Here is a 19,079-nt window from a genome sequence, read left to right as displayed (position 1 = left end):
ATTTTACATTTACCTGGAATATAAACATATCTGGCATCAACGCATTTGTCATACACAAAGCGAATACTGAGAAGACTTTGACATATACAAGACTGATTTTCTTGAAGAAAATAGCTGCGGCATTCGTGGAAGATCACCAAAAACGTCGCATACAACTACGTGCTGTACCAGCGACAACAAAAAAACGGCTCCTTGAAGTTTATAATGTGAACAAGGCGGTTTATCAATCGACAGCTAAGCGCGGGCGCTGTTCATCATGTCCTAGAAAGGACGACAAAAAAGTGCCAACAAAATGTTTCAAGTGTCGTAAATTTATTTGTCAGCAACACTCAAGGATTTACTGCTTCGGATGCAGAACAGAAGATTCCGCTGATGAGGCTGAATAAACTCTATTTCTTAAGTTGATCTCGGCTATGCCAAAAAAAATTAGTTTAAAGAGAGGTTTACTGTTTTTGTTTTTTTTTTTTTAATATTTTTAATGTCATAGTAAGTATTTGTTTCTTAAAGTTAAGTATATTAAAGAACTTTATTAATTACTATAAAAATCCATTAAGTTTTATTCCTTTTTGATACTCCTTTCCCAATGTTTATTTGGGGTCATTTAAGACCCCATGCGCCTAATTGAGTGATTTTCTTAATGCGCCTAATTAAGGGTTAAAAGAGCAACTTGAGTTTCTTGCCGGCTCTTAGCAGATCTGCTTTCCGAGCCGGTGATAGCTTATGTTTATAATTGCTTATAATGTTAAAATAATTTGACGATTCAAAAACGCAATAAAATATTATATTTTTTTGGCTTTTTGTGTTAGGGATCTTTTTTACAAAAATAATTTTTTCACGTAATCTTTTATTTTTTTCTCATTTTACATCTTCTAAATATCTATCACTCGTTCTCCGTTCTTCACTTCACGTTATCTTTCATTCATTCCCATTCTTTTCCATACATACATCATCTCACTTTCACTCTTCGCAATTCAACGTTCCAATCAGGTCGTAGCTTACTGCTAATTATCTTAATATAATTAACGTTTCAAATGTTACGCACTTATATTATCAAGGTATGAATATTAATTTACCCGAGGAGAGATCAGCTACGAACGGAATTTTCGAAATTCCACCCGCACCCGTTGTGAGGATGTCTATTTTATTAGCATGTTTAAAATCACCAGATTTTTCAATCTATTATATATACGATAGTACATGCTTACCCAGAAGAAACCTATTTACTCTTGTCTTACTTTCTTCGTTCTTACTTTGACGCCAGTAGATTGTTCCACTCCTTGTTTGTTCGCACTTAAAGTATCAGCAAAAAGATTGCTGATGTTGAAATGAATTACAACCGTGTAGGGATGTGAATCCATGCGTCTTGTCAGATGGAAGAAAAGAGACACGCTCTCCAAAATACAATCTGTATAATACCGATAAACTGGCAACTTTGCGCTGATGTTCCAAGCTCTGATGCTTACCAAAGCATCGTTACCAATCTGTCTCTTGGCTCATGTTTCTATGGAGTCCAAACCTGCGGAGATGGTACTTCTTTGATCCGTCCCACAGATAGGAATCTAATCTGATTACGTGATCCAATTACGTTACAGAAAGATAAACCAGAATGGTTTATCTTGAAGAGGATACAGTTCAGCACACGCTTGAGGAATGTACAGCGTGGGATGAGCTGCGCCGAGAACACATCGATACTGTGGGGGGGGGGGTGTACATGACCTCTCGTTACCAGGCTTTATTAAGGCGATATTACAGAACGAGCAGTCATGGAGAGCCGGTATGACCTTCTGCGAAAATGTGATGTTGCAGAAAGAAGCTGCCAAGAGAGAGAGAAAGAACGTTTGAGTTCCCCATCCGTAGTCGGAGACCTGGACGTCGGAGGGTGTTATACCACGCCTTTATCCAACCCCCTTAGCATGACCTTGGCGACGGAGCCGGGGTGATCCATCCGCAAGTAAGGAGTCGAGGAACTGGGCCACCGCCGTTGAAATTGGTGTAGTATGCAGAAGCGTTCCCGTAGTTTCAACAAAAGGCGTTGTTTAAGATCGTGGGGTATTAGCTGGTAGGAGTCCGGCATAACGCTTTCGTTGTCACCGCAGCGGAGAGGTATACCATGCAGGATTTCCCCACGAGAATAAAAAAAGGATGGTTTATCTTTGTATAAGATAAAAAGGTTTAAAGGGGTAAATATATAGGTCATTTTTCAGGAAAAAGCCTTAAAGTTTATATAACTACCTCCAATCATCTTATATAAAGTGTTCACTCTCAAATATCTTACATTAATTATTTTATTTTCTATTGGAATGCGACCTATAACTTTTAGCAGAACCAAGTCTACGGGAAGAGATACTTAAACGTTTTTTTCTTAATATATTATCATTGGGTCATTTATATTCATTATTTCTAAAACCATTGATTTTTAACTGATATACGTCACATTTTTCTCTTGACAGTTTTTACAACAATAAAAACTTTCGTTGTATAATTTATGTAAGGGATTTGAAATAATATGCTTTGTATTTAATGTTTACATAATCTTTGATTTTCTTCTAAACAAATAACCATTTAAAAATTACGATTAAAATAAGTCACAGAAAAAAAAACAAACTTACCAATCTATGTAGATATATATTATCTGTAAAACCACATCATAAACACCAGCTGTCAAAGCTAAACGCCATAAAACTTGAGCAATGAGTTGAAATAAAAAAAAAATGTTCGAGTATTTCTATCGCCTCGGCATATTTTACAGCTATCGTAAGCGAATTCGATCATTAGCTCGCAGCGGCTACTATTGCCCGGTTTATTAGGAAACCGCTCAAAATTACCAACTGCGATGAAGCAATGTATGGCGTAAAGCTTAACCTTTCTACTTTAAGAACTAGAACCGCTTATCAGCGTTGTCAAACTGACATTTACATGTACAAAGAATTAAAAAAAAAACTTATATAACATATGATACATAAGTTTATTGCGATCACAGTTTGTACTTTGTGTTTATGCTCATATATATAGGATGTTTGGTTATAGGAACAAAAACTTTAGAACTTTTTTTACCAAAAAAAACTTCCTACCTTTTACACTTATTTCCAACCTCTTTTTTTATACATTATATTTTTTTTTCTATTGTAATACAGAATACCTATAATTTTAGGCAGTAATAGTGCAATGACAGATAATAAATAACAATTAATTTTAATACATCGTAATCTGATTTTTGAAAACGCTTTTTTCGTACTATATTTTCATTGTGCTATTTATTATTTCATAAACTATTGATTTTTGAATAGTCTACATATTATGGCTGCAAATGAGATATACATTGACCTGTTTTAAACTTTTTCACTTAATACTAAATGTATATATGTACATAAATAATTATTAGGTGATATTTTTAGGATTTTAAGTTCGGAATATTAATTTATTTATTTCACCGGATTAATAATCCGCCAATACCATTACTTTTACACCTATGACAAATCATCCTGTATACGAGAAGACTTACATATTGCCTTTCTGCAAAAAGTGACTTATTTTTAAGACATGAATTTTTTTCTTTTCAAAATTACATGTCAATGACTTCTGTCAGTACAAAAACTGCAAGGACAGATAATAAATAATAATTAATTTTAATATATGGCAATCCAAATTTTGGTAACTCTTTTTCTTACTATTTTATCACAAATTTACTTTTTTTTAAACCTGGATAGGATGTACCATACATTAAAGCTTCTATATCTATAATTAATCATCCTGTAATTATATACATAAACTATTTTAACTAATCTCTTGGCATTCTTCAGAATACTGGACACAACAGATGCTCCAACATTATATTTCACTGCATTGATAATCCGTCAAGTTTTGTTAGATTAGGCGGACTCTGTTATATGTATTATTGAATATATAAACTTCACTTCGGACATTTAATAATAAGTAATTTAAAAACATTTAAAAACAATAAATCATTATTTATTTAAACCATTATTTTAACGACCTCCATTTAGATAGATTTTGATATCCGCCATTTTGAATTTACGCGGAAGAGGAAAAATGGTATTTTTTTTAAAAAACTTTATAACCAGTTTATGTTTACTAAACATATATATATATATATATATATATATATAACTTATATATATATTTCATAATAAAACTATTCGGTTAAACGCTTGATGATTGATAATTATTTTAATCATTATTATATAATGTTTTTTATTGGATTCTCACTGCTGCCCAGAAGTAATTTGCAGATTCCGCGGGTATGAGGTGGCAGGGCAGAGAGTGCGCCTAGCCTAAGGCCTTTTTTAAAGTGGGAAAGTTCGGGGGTTCCCGGGGAAGCACCGGTTCTGGCTTCTACAGGTTACTATTAAACCGACTGACGAGGTCTTAGCTCGCCTGGTGAACGTTCCATGGTAGGACTAATCTCAAGAGCTCCCACGAGGGGAACTTGGCTTGGACTGTCACTTGTCGATAATACCCGCTTAGCCTTCCGACACAAGAGCCATTTCCCCTCCCCCAAAAGGGACCCAACCTCGGCTTGGCCGGTTACTATTGGCCAGCTTAATATCACTAATACCACTTTGGACAATGTTACCACTGGGAGAAGAAGTGGCGGAAGAAAAAAAAATTAAAACTGAGCTCCCCCTATGTATATTGATGACATAGTTAAGTATCTAATGGATTCAGACGTTATTTTGCGGAAGCCCATCCTAAGTAAGAAAAGGACCAATATATAGCTACTTCCGCCAATATAATAATATAAATGCTAGCATTTATCAGCCGGCTGGCGGGCGGTGCACTTTATTGCGCGACTACTGCTACATAGCGGAAGTAGCTATATATTGGTCCTTTTCTGACATAGTTAAGGTCACGGTAATCACATACACCCTCGGGCTGTGTAAGTGTCCCAAGATGGTAGCAATATGACGTCACACGAACTCGTGCGTGTATCACACGGATGAGACTCAAGATGCGATCGCAAGGTTCATCGATGTGACGAATACAACCGCCGCACAGACACTGGCGCACAACCTGAGGATGCCAATATGGAGTAGGGGTAAAGAAGTGGTAATCTTAAATACTGAACATTTTTAGGGCATCATTATAATAGATTAAGAGACTTAGAAAAAAACTGTATTATGTATAAAAGTTGGAAATTCTAAACGTGAATGTAAAAACAAAGACACGGACTCTAACGTCTGTGGAATATATAGTTATAATAAAAAAGATACATATGCTTTGACTATGTGTTTGGCACTAATCGGTGTAACATAACTCCTGAAGATGCCCCGTGGAGGGGTGAAACGCGTGTTAAGTAATTTGGCGGTGGCGGTTGTGTGATTCGCATTGTTTGCCGCATACGCATTTATCAGCGGGCTGGCGGGCGGTGCACTTTGTTGCACGACTACCACTGCATATGCGGAAGTGGCTAAATATTGGTCCTTATCTTACTTAGGATGGACTTCCGCGAGGTAACGCCTGATTCCATTAAACATCTGCTTTGTATATAAAGTATAATAATAATTTTAGCCGTAAAACGTCCACGGCTGGACATAGGTTTCCACCCATTTTGAAGCCACCTGCATCTTCTAATGATGTGAAAAGTCATCCTCCTATAAGAATAAACATAAAAGACAATAGATAATACTAATACATTAATTTTTTTTTTCTTGAAATTGTGTCAATTTCTAGAACTAAAAGAAAGTACAGTAGAAACTACTTATCCGTTAGGGGTGTAGTTAGATATAGTACTATACCTACAGCAGATAACGGTGAGTAAACATTTATTATTCCAGTCTTTAACCCTTTCCACTCCAATGTCGAGTGTCACTCGACACTGATTTTGTTCCACAAGCTCCACTGTCGAGTGATACTCGACATGGTGTAATACTTATTTTTGCGGAAAATTTTATAACAGAAAAGATTTTTGTTACTAAAATGTTTGAATCACGAATGAATGAAACATATTCTAGAATCGCAAGATACTATAATTCAATTAAATTTTATCGATGCTACATAACAGCCTTGGAGTGGAAAGGGTTAAGTGTAGTCAGTATTTAAGTTAGGCAATATATCCAGTTTCCATTTCACGACTACCTTCATATTTAGACGCTGCCTTAAAGCCCTTAATCGGTTAATGAACTGTTGCACTAATTCGCTAACTTTAATAGACCCACTTGTATAATTGCTTCGTAAATATAATTGTCGATTTGTCCATGCTGTTGTATCGGGTAATTGTTTATTATCATATTCTACCCTATACATATTTAGCTACATATTTTGTAAATACTTGACTCATCACGACGGATTTCTCACAAAACCGGCTGGAAGGCCTACCGGCTTGCATCGAATGCCTTTTTTATAAATAAAATGAGAAAATGAGAAGGAGGAAGAAGAAAGAATGCCAGATGTTGGGGCTAAAGATGATTTTTCCATTTGTAGATTCCGCTTGCACGAGGAGAAAGGGCGCTACTCAATAGCAGAGATTGGCACAGTCGAGGAAATTCGTCCGGTCCTAGAGGACTGGACGAACAGGCGGTACGGTACTCTAACATTCCGGATGGTGCAGGTGCTCTCAGAGCATGGATGCTTTGGCAAGTACCTGTGTTGCATAAACAAGGAACCGTCAACGATGTGCCACCATTGCGGTTGTAAATAGGATAGGAGAACGCACCGGCTCTGTGGGTAATGACCTCTTGTTACCAGGCTTCGTTAAGGCGATGGTAGAACGGGCAGTCATAGAGCGCCGATATAACCTTCTACGAAAAAGTAATGTTGCAGAAGGAGGCTGCGGAGAGAGGGAGAGAGAGAAAGAACATCTGAGCTCCACATCCGGAGTTGGAGACCTGGACATCGGAGGGTGTTATATCGCGCCTTTTTCCAACCCCCTTAGCATGGCCTTGGCGACGAAGTCAGGGTGATCCGCCGCAAGTAAGGAGTCAACGCACTAGGCTACCGTCGTTGACACTACGGTAGTATGCGAAAGTGTTCCCGTAGTTTCAACAAAAGGCATTTAGGAACACCGTGGGGTTTTAGTCGGTAGGAGTCCGGCATAACACTTTCGTTGCCCTCACAGCGGAGGGGTATCCTATGTAGGCTTTCTCCACGAGTAAAAAAGGGCGCTTAGGACTCTTAGCCTGACACCTCTTTTAAGGTAGCAAAGCTCGAAGGCTATCTAGGAAGCTTTGGCTCAAGTTAACGCATATTACAATTTAACCGGATTTAGAATATAATCATAAGAAATAATTATCCATTTCTTTTTTCGATCCGTGATATAATTACTAAGTATTTGTGACCTATTAAAAGGTTTATTACCACTGTTATAAAACATGTAGAAACTTCTAGAAGCATCCGAAATGCACGGAAGATTCCAGAGTGCGGTCACGTTTGCCGTCGAGTGTACTCAGCGGCATCTCGAGACCGCCACACTCGTGTGAAGACTCGACATAAATACAAACACTCACTTCTATTTTTAACTGCAGGAAATTAAAAATAAACATACGATTGTTTGAATGAGGTTTTATTGGAACGTAACATATGTTTTTAAGGTAGGTCACGACCACACAAAGGCTACATTATAATTATTGGGACGTAGGAGGTCCACTGTTGGACATAGATATCCAATACTACCGATAGGTTTCAGGCCCACTTTCAAATTCTTCCGATAAAGTGTAGAAATCTATGCAGCCGCGTTGTTGTCGCTGCAATATAATATAAACAGTAATAAATGAACCGTAATCTGAAAGATTTTTTCTCGAAAATTATACACCAAATTTTAATGAATTATCAAGAGGTGTTAAATAAATATAATATCTTACTTCTATACGTATGTTATGCAGTTTGATCTACATTATTTCTGTAAAGAAAAAAATATATAAAAGTATTAACAATTTTTCATATTTTAAACACTTTATCAATAGCAGCTTGTGAAAAATCATTAATTTTGAAAAACTGCTTTCACTTGTCCAACCGTGGACTACATTAAAATTACTTACACTACGTCGTATAATACACCAAATCTCAATATACCCACATACGTATGTACGGTACCAGGCGATAAATATTACATAACGACCTTTGGAAAGAGACAATTGGCTAATTTCGGCTTCGTAGAGCGTTATCTCTGTCGCATGACATACAACGATTGACAAAACATCAAATAGATTGTGTGACTCTTTCTAAAGATCGATGTGCAATATTTATCGCTGGGTATTGTAGTACGTGGTAATCGTTTAAGTCCATAGACATTCTCTGCAAGACATATGCTTCCCTCAAAGATGGGGTATGGGATGGGGGATCTATGGGGGATATACCATAATCACAACTCTTGAACAACTGGTTGGCGATCGCAGTATTGTATTATGGTACGTAGAGGACGCCATCATCTAGAAACTTGTTTGTGAGCAGTCAGGGGCGGCTCTAGCTTCTGTAGCGCCCGTGTGCAATGAAACCCTGGCGTCCCTAAGACCAGACTCCCCCCCCCCCCCCCCCGAGGCTATAACTATTAACTTTGCCGTCGTAACACGAGAGTTTTTTCAAACTTCAACGAGCTATTTTATAAGTAGATATAGCTTACAATAGTGGCCGCTTCTAAATTTTAAATACGTGAAATAACGTTAATTTCGAGTCGAAACAAAATGTTTGGAAAAGAAGCAGTGTTTAATAACTGCCACCATCGCGCTGGCTGGCCGCTTGTCATATCATTGTTGTACCACAACGGTCCAAGACGATGCTCTTAGCTGTCGCGTTAGCGCCGCTGCCCTATGAACAGTAGCAATCCTATGTAATTAATACAAAAAGTGTGAATCATATAAGATTGTATCTCGGAATCGCAAGTTACAATCCCAGTCCTCTGCCGCTGGGCTACGACTTCATAGTGTCACATAGAACACCTACTCATGTTATTTTCTATATTAGTTACATAATACTGTACTACAAATCCATGGAGTCGCTATTAATAAAAATATTATAATAATTTTTATTTTACGTAACATCCGAAAATACTATAGAAACGACTTATCAAAACACTACATCAGGCACAGACTTTCTCGTAGAGTGAATTACATTTGAAATAACACTTTGGAGTGAAGGGAAGGTAGGTACTAAAAATTAAGGAAAAAAAAGTATCATTATTATTTGAAGTTTTTATCGTCGACCCGGAGACCTATGCCGTCTCCAAAGGTCATTACAATAACTGGTCTTCCGCTACCCGCAACCAGTGACCAGGGGCGGCTTAACCTATAGTGCAGGGTGTGCAATGTACACGGCGGCGCCAGAAGAAAGGCCGTAACTAATACCATACTGTAAGCTATACCTACTTATAAAATAACTTGGTGGAATATAAAAAAACTTTCTTGTTACGACGGCAAAGTTAATAGTTATAGCCGCGGGGGGGGGGGGAGTCAAGCCTAGGGGGTGCCAGGGTTTTATTGCACACGGGCGCTACACGAGCTAGAGCCGCCCCTGCTAGTGCCTTCCCGCGACCTAGACTATACTGTCGGACAACCTTGTCCAATTTGTAAATAGGACCAACTTAATAGTTTTTTTTATGATGATATTTTCAGATTTGCAGTAGATAAGGTAGTATACGCCATTGAAAGTGAGAGCTAAGCACCTACATGTTCCTCAAAGGCGAATCTTAGGCTTCGATAGAGTTGAAAAAGACTATTTACAATTTTGAACCTAACGCAATTAAAATTAACGATCGAATTTAAAATTCGAATCGGTGTTCGAATTTTAATTCAAACGCACAAGAATGATTTAACTCAAAATAATTGTGACTATAGTGGCCAGCATTACGAAGCATAAATACTTTTTTGAATTTAATCTGTTATTTGTAGGATTGATATACGAGAGGTTCATTAACTGAAGGGCCTATCAAGCCAGCCGGTAATCTCCGACGCCGCGCAGAATCCCGTCTCAACCGGATCCGGCGTGGCGCAACCGTTAGCAAACTGAGGCATGGTCACGCAACGCTAGCGTTGATACGAACTGCGCTTGGAATTTTACGTCACCGCTTGCATTAGGTACAAAGATTATAAATCGTGTCCACATTATGATTTCACAATCATACCAAAATTACCACTTACCTACCTACAATTTCATTACACCTATATGCAGTGGCGTACCTAGAACTTTAGCCGCCCGGGGCGATCTCCAGTTTGCCGCCCTTTCTATTATATGTCAATCAAATAGTGGTTCAAACTTCAAAGTAATCATATAAACTTTTCAAAAGAAATGACATTTATAAACTGACATCAAAAAATTTTAGTTAGGAAAAATTGCCGAACAAAGTCGTAAAGATCCTTTTACGAATTCAACAAATTTTAATGAATACGATAAAATAAAATTATTATCTTGTTCTTGAATTAGAATCCAAAATTTACACTAAAATGCATTTATATACACCGAGGAATAATATTCGAAATCATAAAGTTAATAATAATTTATATAAATCAAATATTAAACTTATAATAATCATTTATTATTCAAGAAAGAAAATAAATTTGAAATGAAAAAGTTGCTTTTTACAACTATAAGTAAATATAAAAAATGCCGCCCCAAGGTAAGTGCCGCCCGGTGCGGACCGCACCCACCGCCCCCCTTAGGTACGACACTGCCTATATGACATTCACAGCTGGTCATGGTTCTTCCACATAGATTATCAATAGGACTGGAGAAGTTGGGAATAATTGCTAATATTTTTCTAGGTCGAGAAATAATCTGGCATGAGAAGTAAACGAACTTAAGTAACCGACATAGCCCTGTGGACTATCTAAGAAATGGCAGTTGATATGCCACATAGCAGAACAGGTACACCTTCATTGCACATAAACAACCAGAATAGACAAACCAACGAGATTTCGTATTGTATCACAACGCAATACCGCATTAGTTGTTGGCCAAAAAATTATTTCTGTGATTAGGAAGTTCTACCTCATACTTCATACTCCCTAGTCCGTACAATCCTTCTACTTCTTAATAAAAAATTACATTAATCATTCAAATTTTTAAGTTATATCAAAACGCATCAAGATGAATCTTTTGCAAATATGCCTTAAACATCTTGAAAAGGTGTCATATTGACTCTTCCTGTGACATGGAAGATTGAAGAAGAGAACTGTTCATATATAAGAAAATAAATCCACCCTAACCCTTTCGTTACCAGCGCTGGATTTAGCCTGCGTCTACTGGACGACCCGTGTGCACCAGCGCCGGAGTTATCCGGCATCCACCTTTTAATGTGGGCTTATGTGTAAATACCTGTTTTAAGATTTATCACAGTAAAATAAATTACTAAGAATCATCCTAACTTCTATTTTTAATTAATATACCAGTATGATCTTTAAATATGTAACACAAATGAGAAAATTTGAACATCAGCTTACCGACATGCAATGTGCACACAGCGGCGCACATGCCCGGTTCAGTAGCGTCACTTCGGAACGGACTTCGGTAAGGAAAGGGTTAAACAACTAATATCGTAAGAAAAGGACCAATATTTAGCCACTTCCGTACATGCAGTGGTAGTCGTGCAATAAAGTGCACCGCCCGCCAGCCCGCTAATAAATGAATGAATCCCTCCACGGGGCATCTTCAGGAGTTATGTTACACCGATTAGTGCCAAACACAGAGTCTGACTTGATTTGACGGTGGCAGTTGTGTAATTCGCATTGTTTGCCGCATCATTTATCAGCGGGCTGGCGGGCGATGCACTTTATTGCACTTTATTGCATGTACGGAAGTGGCTAAATATTGGTCCTTTTCTTACTTAGGATGGACTTCCGCGAGGTAACGCCTGATTCCATTAAAAACTACTATCGTATATACACATAAAAAATATAAGAAACGTACCGAATGTTCTGTGTATAAAATTATTAGTAGTCGATTCGTTAAACTCGTATATTACAAGGTCACCATTTACAGCAGGGGTGCCACTACCGTGATGAACATTTTAAGACCTTGTCAGTATATCCGACTTATTGACTCATATTGGGACAATTTAGAAAGTAATCTCGACTAATCTTATCGGACCTCCTCAAGAAAAAAATCTACCTCAGAATCTTTTAACAAGTTGGCCCGGCAAATTATCCTAAACCTTAAGGCATTTAACGGTCTGTAACGCTTGGGCGACGTGAAATAAAATAATGTACCAACTAATGTATAATTGAGTAAGACTTCCAACTTTTATTGTTAATATGTATACTTTTTAGCTGTATTTACCCATAATAGTATAAGAAAAATTGTAAATAGATTGATAAAACGATGTCGTGCCTCGCAGCAGGGAGAAGAAAGATCCGTATCAAATAGCGGCAACCCTCTCCCAACTGTCTGCGTTTAGTACAAGCGAAAAAAAAAATTGTACAAAAACACTAGCGATACAAATTAGAATTAATAAAAAAAAATCGACTAATCAAACTTCTCTCGAAGTATAAAAGGTAATAAAAGATATCAAATACGTAAACAATAATATTAGTCAAAACAAAAATATTTGTATTTATGAACACCTAAAGTAAAGCATTGTTTAATTTGCCCGTGTTTGCTTTTGTGTTTGACACTCCTAGCTTACACATTCCGTATTTAAAATTTCAATTATGTTTCTTGCATGCCAAATACGACGTGTTCATTTGGCAACCAAACAAAGAATTCCATCTTTAATTACATGATAAAATGTGCTAATTGATACGAAATGTTTGATTATTATTCTATCGAAAATTTGTGTTGAGTTGTATATAGTTTTATGATCAGGCAATATGTTGGAATACCCTCATTCCAATTTACTTGCTGTATTGTGCCCAATATATACCAATATATATCGGAATGAGGGTATTCCAATATATTGCCTAATCAAAAACACATTCATACTCAAGTAGTTGTCGAAAGTGCTACACTCGAAGTTGCAAACAATTAAATGTGTAGTACCTCTGATAAACCTTCTAACTAAGTCCAATTTCGAAAAAGAGATCATTTGCCCAGATCATTTGTGTAGCATCTGTGTGCAATAAAACCCAGGCGCCTCCTACCCAGGCTATAACTATTAACTTTGACGTCGTAACAAGAAAGTTTTTTAATATTCCAACAAGTTATTTTATAAGTAGGTATAGCTAACAGTATGGTATTAGTTACGACCTTTCTTTTGGCGCCACCGTCTTAGAGAGCGTTGCTGCGCCCGTGTGCAGGTTATTGGTTTTACATTACAGTGTGTAGGTTAAGCCGCTCCTGCACTGGCTGAATCCAACTCGGGTGAGCAACGTTCGGGAAGTTCTAAATTCAAATTATCTTTATTCAAGTAGGCTTATAACCTTTATTAGCGAGGCCATTAACTCCTCGCAGATCTTCTCTAATAAAGATTGAGTGGATCGAGCTTCATGAACCAGCGCGGAGTCTTGTTAAAACAACCATTCTTGGAACCTTTTGGGTATCAAAGGGGATTTACCAACTTCTATATAATGGTATTTTGAAACACTTGAGGCAATGTTTTAATACCTTTATCACTCCTTCACAGATAACAATCCATCAAACTATCTCTGAAGTTGGGTAATGCCCACGTTGTTTGTCTGTTGACTAATTGGGAAGATTCTTTAGAGCTTTCAGCATAAATACCGTCATTTTGTTTCTTAGAATATTGCTCCGTAAACAGTTTTTTTCTGTGACCTCTCTCTTGCGGCTTTAAAGGCAACGATCCTGCAGATGAGCTGGCCCGGAGGTGCTCCAACGTGGTACTTTACGGCCCGGAGCCCCTCATCCCACTAACAATGGATAAGGCCAGATCTTTAGTAGCGCAGCATACAAGAAGTCAACACAGTGAGCAATGGATGAGCCATGAGGAGTGCCGACAAGCAAAAGAGGCAATGCCTACCATAAGCCGCCGGCTCTCCAACACCCTACTCCAGCTGTCGAATGGTGCGTTTGGTGGCAGGGACCTTGACCGGTCATGGTCTTTTTAACAAACATCTATTTACATTAGGCGTTACGGAGAGACTCTGTGTTTGGCATTGATCAGTGTAACATAACTCCTGTAGATGCCCCGTGGAGGGGTGAAACACGTGTTGAGTGATTTAACGGTGGCAGTTGTGTAATTCGCATTGTTTGCCGCATACGCATTTATCAGCGGGCTGGCGGGCGGTGCACTTTATGGCACGACTACCACAGCATGTGCGGAAGTGGCTAAATATTGGTCTTTTTCTTACTTAGGATGGACTTCCGCAAGGTAACGCCTGATTCCATTAAATATGAGAGTCCTTCGTTCAGAGCGTGGAGGATGACGAGACTGTTGCTCACGTACTACTTCGGTGCACGGGAGTAGCACTCTTCAGGGCTATCCGTCTCCGATCGCCGAGGTGCCTCACCCTCTCACATCAAGGGTCTGCTGGGATTTCTCAGGGAGTTGGGTTGGTTTGATTAAAACCAAGACGCAAAATGACGCACTGAGACTATATACAAGACCTCACTTTGCGTTCCGTTTACAAATGTGTTTTAATGCCCTATTTTTTTATATAATCAGTTAATGAATGACCTTAAATCATCTTTTAAAATACGCGACATGATTCTAGCTGCTATCTTTACCTTCCGTAGTAAAATTTATTTCGTTTGGAAAGGATTAATTCGAATTATTTACCTTACTGTTTTATCTGCTTTTTTTGTACGAACACTACTTGTACGATCTTTTTCTGTCACAAACAAAGGAGGTTTTATTGCACCTGTAAATAGCACGGTACACAATTTGACTAATACCAAGCGTATTTAGGATTGTAAAAATTGTATTTGGAACTATACCTACTTTATGTAATGCGATCACAGCGATTCGGTTCTCTTTATCACGTCACTCGTAATATATTGGCGCGAAAATATGTAAACACAATGAACGAACGTAAATGACAGATTCTAAATTCAAAAGTTTTTTTTTATTTTTATTGATAACAGTATTTATGGCCAGACTAAATATATTGTAGTATAGGTTTATTTATCTATGGTTCGTATATTTTATTGTAGTCGCTTACATGACAAATGGATGTCACATTACGTGATGCGTATGACTATAATATATTTACAGTCTTGGCCTTGAAATGTTATTGTACCATCGTTTCCCCGTTGATACCACTAGTTCGCCATGATAACAATTTATTTATTTATTTAACACTGTATTGTACTTTAAATATGTCAAAAACGTCGGTAGTAGGTGTTTTTGACCAGCGACATAGTTCCGCATTACAATCTACATATACAGGATGATTAAATATCGATGTACAATCCTTAATGAAGTGATATAGCTAATTTATCAGCAAAAAGATTTTACACCTATTTCCAATAATATAAGTTGATCACTCTAAAATATGTTACATCAATTTCTTTGTAACTTCTGACGGTACAAAGTGTACAGGAGCATATAATAAACTATAATTAACTTTAATATGTAGTAGTTCAAATTTTAAAAAAGTATATATATATAGAGAGAGAGAGAGAGAGAGATGTATTTGTCTACAAATGTATAATTTGATCTATGTATGTGTGTATATTAATGTATGTATTTATATGTGTGTACGCCCTAAACTGCCCTCTCCTTCATGTCTCTCATCTCCATTCAAAAATTGTCTAGTAGAGATCGCCTCGAGCGATAAGACCGCCTCTTTTACCATAGCAATTGTTTCTTTTTTCCTCTATTTATTGTTTATGGCGTACAAAAAATTTAAATAAATAAATACATAATTTATTACACAAACCATTGAGTTTTGAATAGTCTGTACCATACATTAAATATCAGCTAATGAACTATACATTCACACCTGTAAATCTTTTTACATGTACAGGGTGTTTGCTTCTGTACATATGCTTGTATCATGATGAAAAGGTATGGACACAATGGTTCAAAGAACCATATGCTATTTGAACTAGGAGCATGCAATGTTTATTTCAAACATAGCATAGATTTTGACAGACATAATAGGGTGGTAAAATGTTTATAAATAAATAAATATAAATATATGTACTGATATACCATTTATGTATTCAATCATATATTTTTAAAAGTACTAAATATTATTTATATAAAGAATTAACATTTGAAACACAAGCTGTGTAAAAATTTCAGCATTCACAGAGAAATATTAAGTAATTTTATGGAAATATAGAAAATAAATCAAAATTATGTGATATGAAACTATAAATTATCATATAATGTAGTCATTTAACTCAAAGAATTAAGATTTTATCATTTTTGGTGTATCATCTATGTGTAATCCCTCAAGCTCTGAAGCCTTAAGAGGTGTCAGGCCTGCACACTAACGTCTTGTACCATAGCCATTTGCAGATTCCGCAGGTTCAAAATAAAATTACATTTAAATACAGTAAAGTTTTTTTTATACTTACTATTTAACAATATTGCATGTTATATCAAAGTAAAACTTCTTAGATTTTTAAAAAAAAAGCATTCTGCATGTATCAGCTATGAATTAATAATATAAAAAGTCATACAGAAGAATAAGAGTAATTTACAACATCTTAGTTATTTTACAGGTCTCAAACATTACTCTAGCACATCTGAAATTATTATGGCAGCTGGAGTTAATATTCAGAACTACTGACAGCATTTCCACACATGAACTGACTTTCTATAAGTCTGGCTGATGGGCAGATGATGATAAAACATATTAACTCTAAGTGGTGGCCACTTGTCTATCATGCATTTTTTTCTGGTTACATTATTTTTATTTCTGAATATGCAATAAGCAGTATTAATATATACTTTACACACAGGTTTTAAAAGTCATATACAGATGCACATAGGTCATCAAATAAAAACTTTTATTTAATTATATATAAAGTATCAAAAATTTTTCAATGATCTTCCAGAATATAAGGGCTTCCAATCATTAGTATTATTAAACAAAAAAGGAACAGTAATTTTCAAACACATTGTTCATCAGTGACTTCCCCTGCCCCCAGTGACATCCTGGAACCTTAACTATGTTATCAGTCCACCTAGTGGCGACCCGCCCACGCCGCGTCTTCTGGCGCGTGATCGCCACTCAAGAAACCTTCGACGCCAATGGGCGTCGACTTTGATAAAAGAACCTTACAAATGAGTAATTTTACAAGCTTTGATTGTTCTGTGGATCTTCTTATTTTCTGATTTGATCTGGCAGCAAAACTGAGCAAAGTTTCATTGCTATCTGGGCGACCTTGAACCATATAGGGCTCTTTGTAAGCAACCATATTAAACACATTACAAATTTTAAATGACTCACCAACAGAATATAAACAAATGCTATTTTTTTTAAACATGAAGTCTTTAAGGTTTGTTATTTTTTTCTTATAATTGGAGATTTTTATGTACTACTAATTATCGTCCATTTATTATTAAATAACAAAGTGAATAAATATTTATGTCATCTGTTGTGCAAAAGATATCAAGGAAAATTTGATTTCATAAAATAAACTGTACATATTCTAGCATGCAGTTTTATTTTCGTAACCTTCGCACGTTCGGTAATTTATTTAAAACATTATTTTTTTAATCTACTACCTCAAGGTTTGTTGTAAATTATTTTATACTAAAAAAAAACTAGACTTCACGGAATGATACATTCTAATATATTTTCGTATATTGAAATATTCTGAAATAAATAAGTTAATAATGTCCAACTGTTTAATGCATAAACTGTTAAGTTCAATGGAACCACTCGAAATTTATTGTGCAAAAAATAACACATTTCTAACAAGGACTATAAATTCATATTTAAAATTAATTAATAAATAGATACACATTCATTTCATAAATAGACACACAAAGAAATTTTAATACTTACCAATAATATCTTTATAAAACTCAATAGTCTTACGATCGCAATTTAGTAAATACTAAACACTTCAATATTTCTACAGTAGTTAAAGTATAGAATATTGAGTACAGTAACTTGTAACAATAATTTAATTAACTTTTAACGTAAGAGTCAAAACAACTGATGACTCTTTTGTTGCGTTTATTGTTATTATTTTGAAGCACAGCTGACACTAAATACGTCTTCTTTGACAGAAATACAAAGGCGACTACTGCAACGCTATAATTCGAGAAGAAACATAAGATGTTTTTTAATATTTTAGCCATTGGCTTATTCGTGCCGCATACCTTTGCGAAACGCAAACCAAGAGCTTGCTTTCATTAAAGTATTTTAATTTAACCCAATCACCTTTCGCGGCTTTTTTTGACAGATGACATTCTGTGTGTAGTTGCCATTACTCGCATTAAAATAATATTTTAAAAAGGATAAAATTGAACAAGGTTAATTTGAATATATTTTAAAAATTAATTACTCATAGACATTTTTTGAAAACCGAGATATTGCTTAAATTATCGCAGATTTTCTAAAGTTAGGTAAAGATAGTTAAAAGTTAAATCGATTGTGATGTTAAAAATCAAGTAATATAGATTAAGTAAATCAATGACCTTAAAATGCTTGTTATATAGATAATACATTTCTCAATACATTAAATTAATAGGTTTTTAGTAAAATCTCCTCCCACTTGTGACAAATGACAAATGGAACAAAAAATATCGATTAGTATATGTGTGCGTACTAAAATTGATTCTAATACAATTCACTAATTACAATAACTAAATGACCGCAATTATTGTTTTTATATTATTAATTATTTGATAAGAGAAAAATGAAACTTAAGCACTTACAAAATATTACCTAAGTAAAAATTAAAATAGATCTTGTTGTTTCATATAACAAATGCAGGCATGAAATTTTTACAATAATAAGTCCTTTTGTACAATAAGAAATACTTTTGCGAGCTTAATGTTTTTTTTTATTTATTATTTATAATTTTAAGTTAAAATATTCCATAAGTATTATTTATATTGATATTTCATAACATGTATAATAGAATAATTCAACAGGATAAACAAAAGTTCAATGTATGTAGAAAGAGTAAAAAAAAATATAATATTACTAAGTTTTATTTTAAACATTACATTAAAATCGGTGCGTCTTCATTTTTTTTAAATAAAACAATGAAATAAGGTTATTAATACATTAAAAATCGTTTGATATAAGTAGTGTATAATTTTCATTTCT

General features: G+C 35.6%; 1 protein-coding gene across 2 annotated transcripts in view; it reads right to left on the bottom strand.

Moving 5' to 3' along the window:
- The window catches only part of Abcd1 (ATP binding cassette subfamily D), a 116,014-nt gene extending 97,991 nt beyond the window's left edge, over window positions 1-18,023 (bottom strand). For both annotated transcript variants that reach the window (XM_068768708.1, XM_068768709.1), the window contains exon 1: window positions 17,805-18,023. The gene's annotated coding sequence lies outside the window, so the exon portion shown is untranslated. The remainder of the gene's footprint in view (window positions 1-17,804) is intronic.
- Between the last annotated feature and the right edge of the window lie 1,056 nt (window positions 18,024-19,079).

The sequence above is a fragment of the Battus philenor genome, unplaced genomic scaffold, assembly GCF_028537555.1.
Source record: "Battus philenor isolate CCGP_79_NKW_IND1 unplaced genomic scaffold, ilBatPhil1.0.hap1 SCAF_26, whole genome shotgun sequence".
Classification (NCBI taxonomy): Eukaryota; Metazoa; Arthropoda; class Insecta; order Lepidoptera; family Papilionidae; genus Battus; species Battus philenor.
This window is presented reverse-complemented; position numbering and strand designations above follow the sequence as displayed.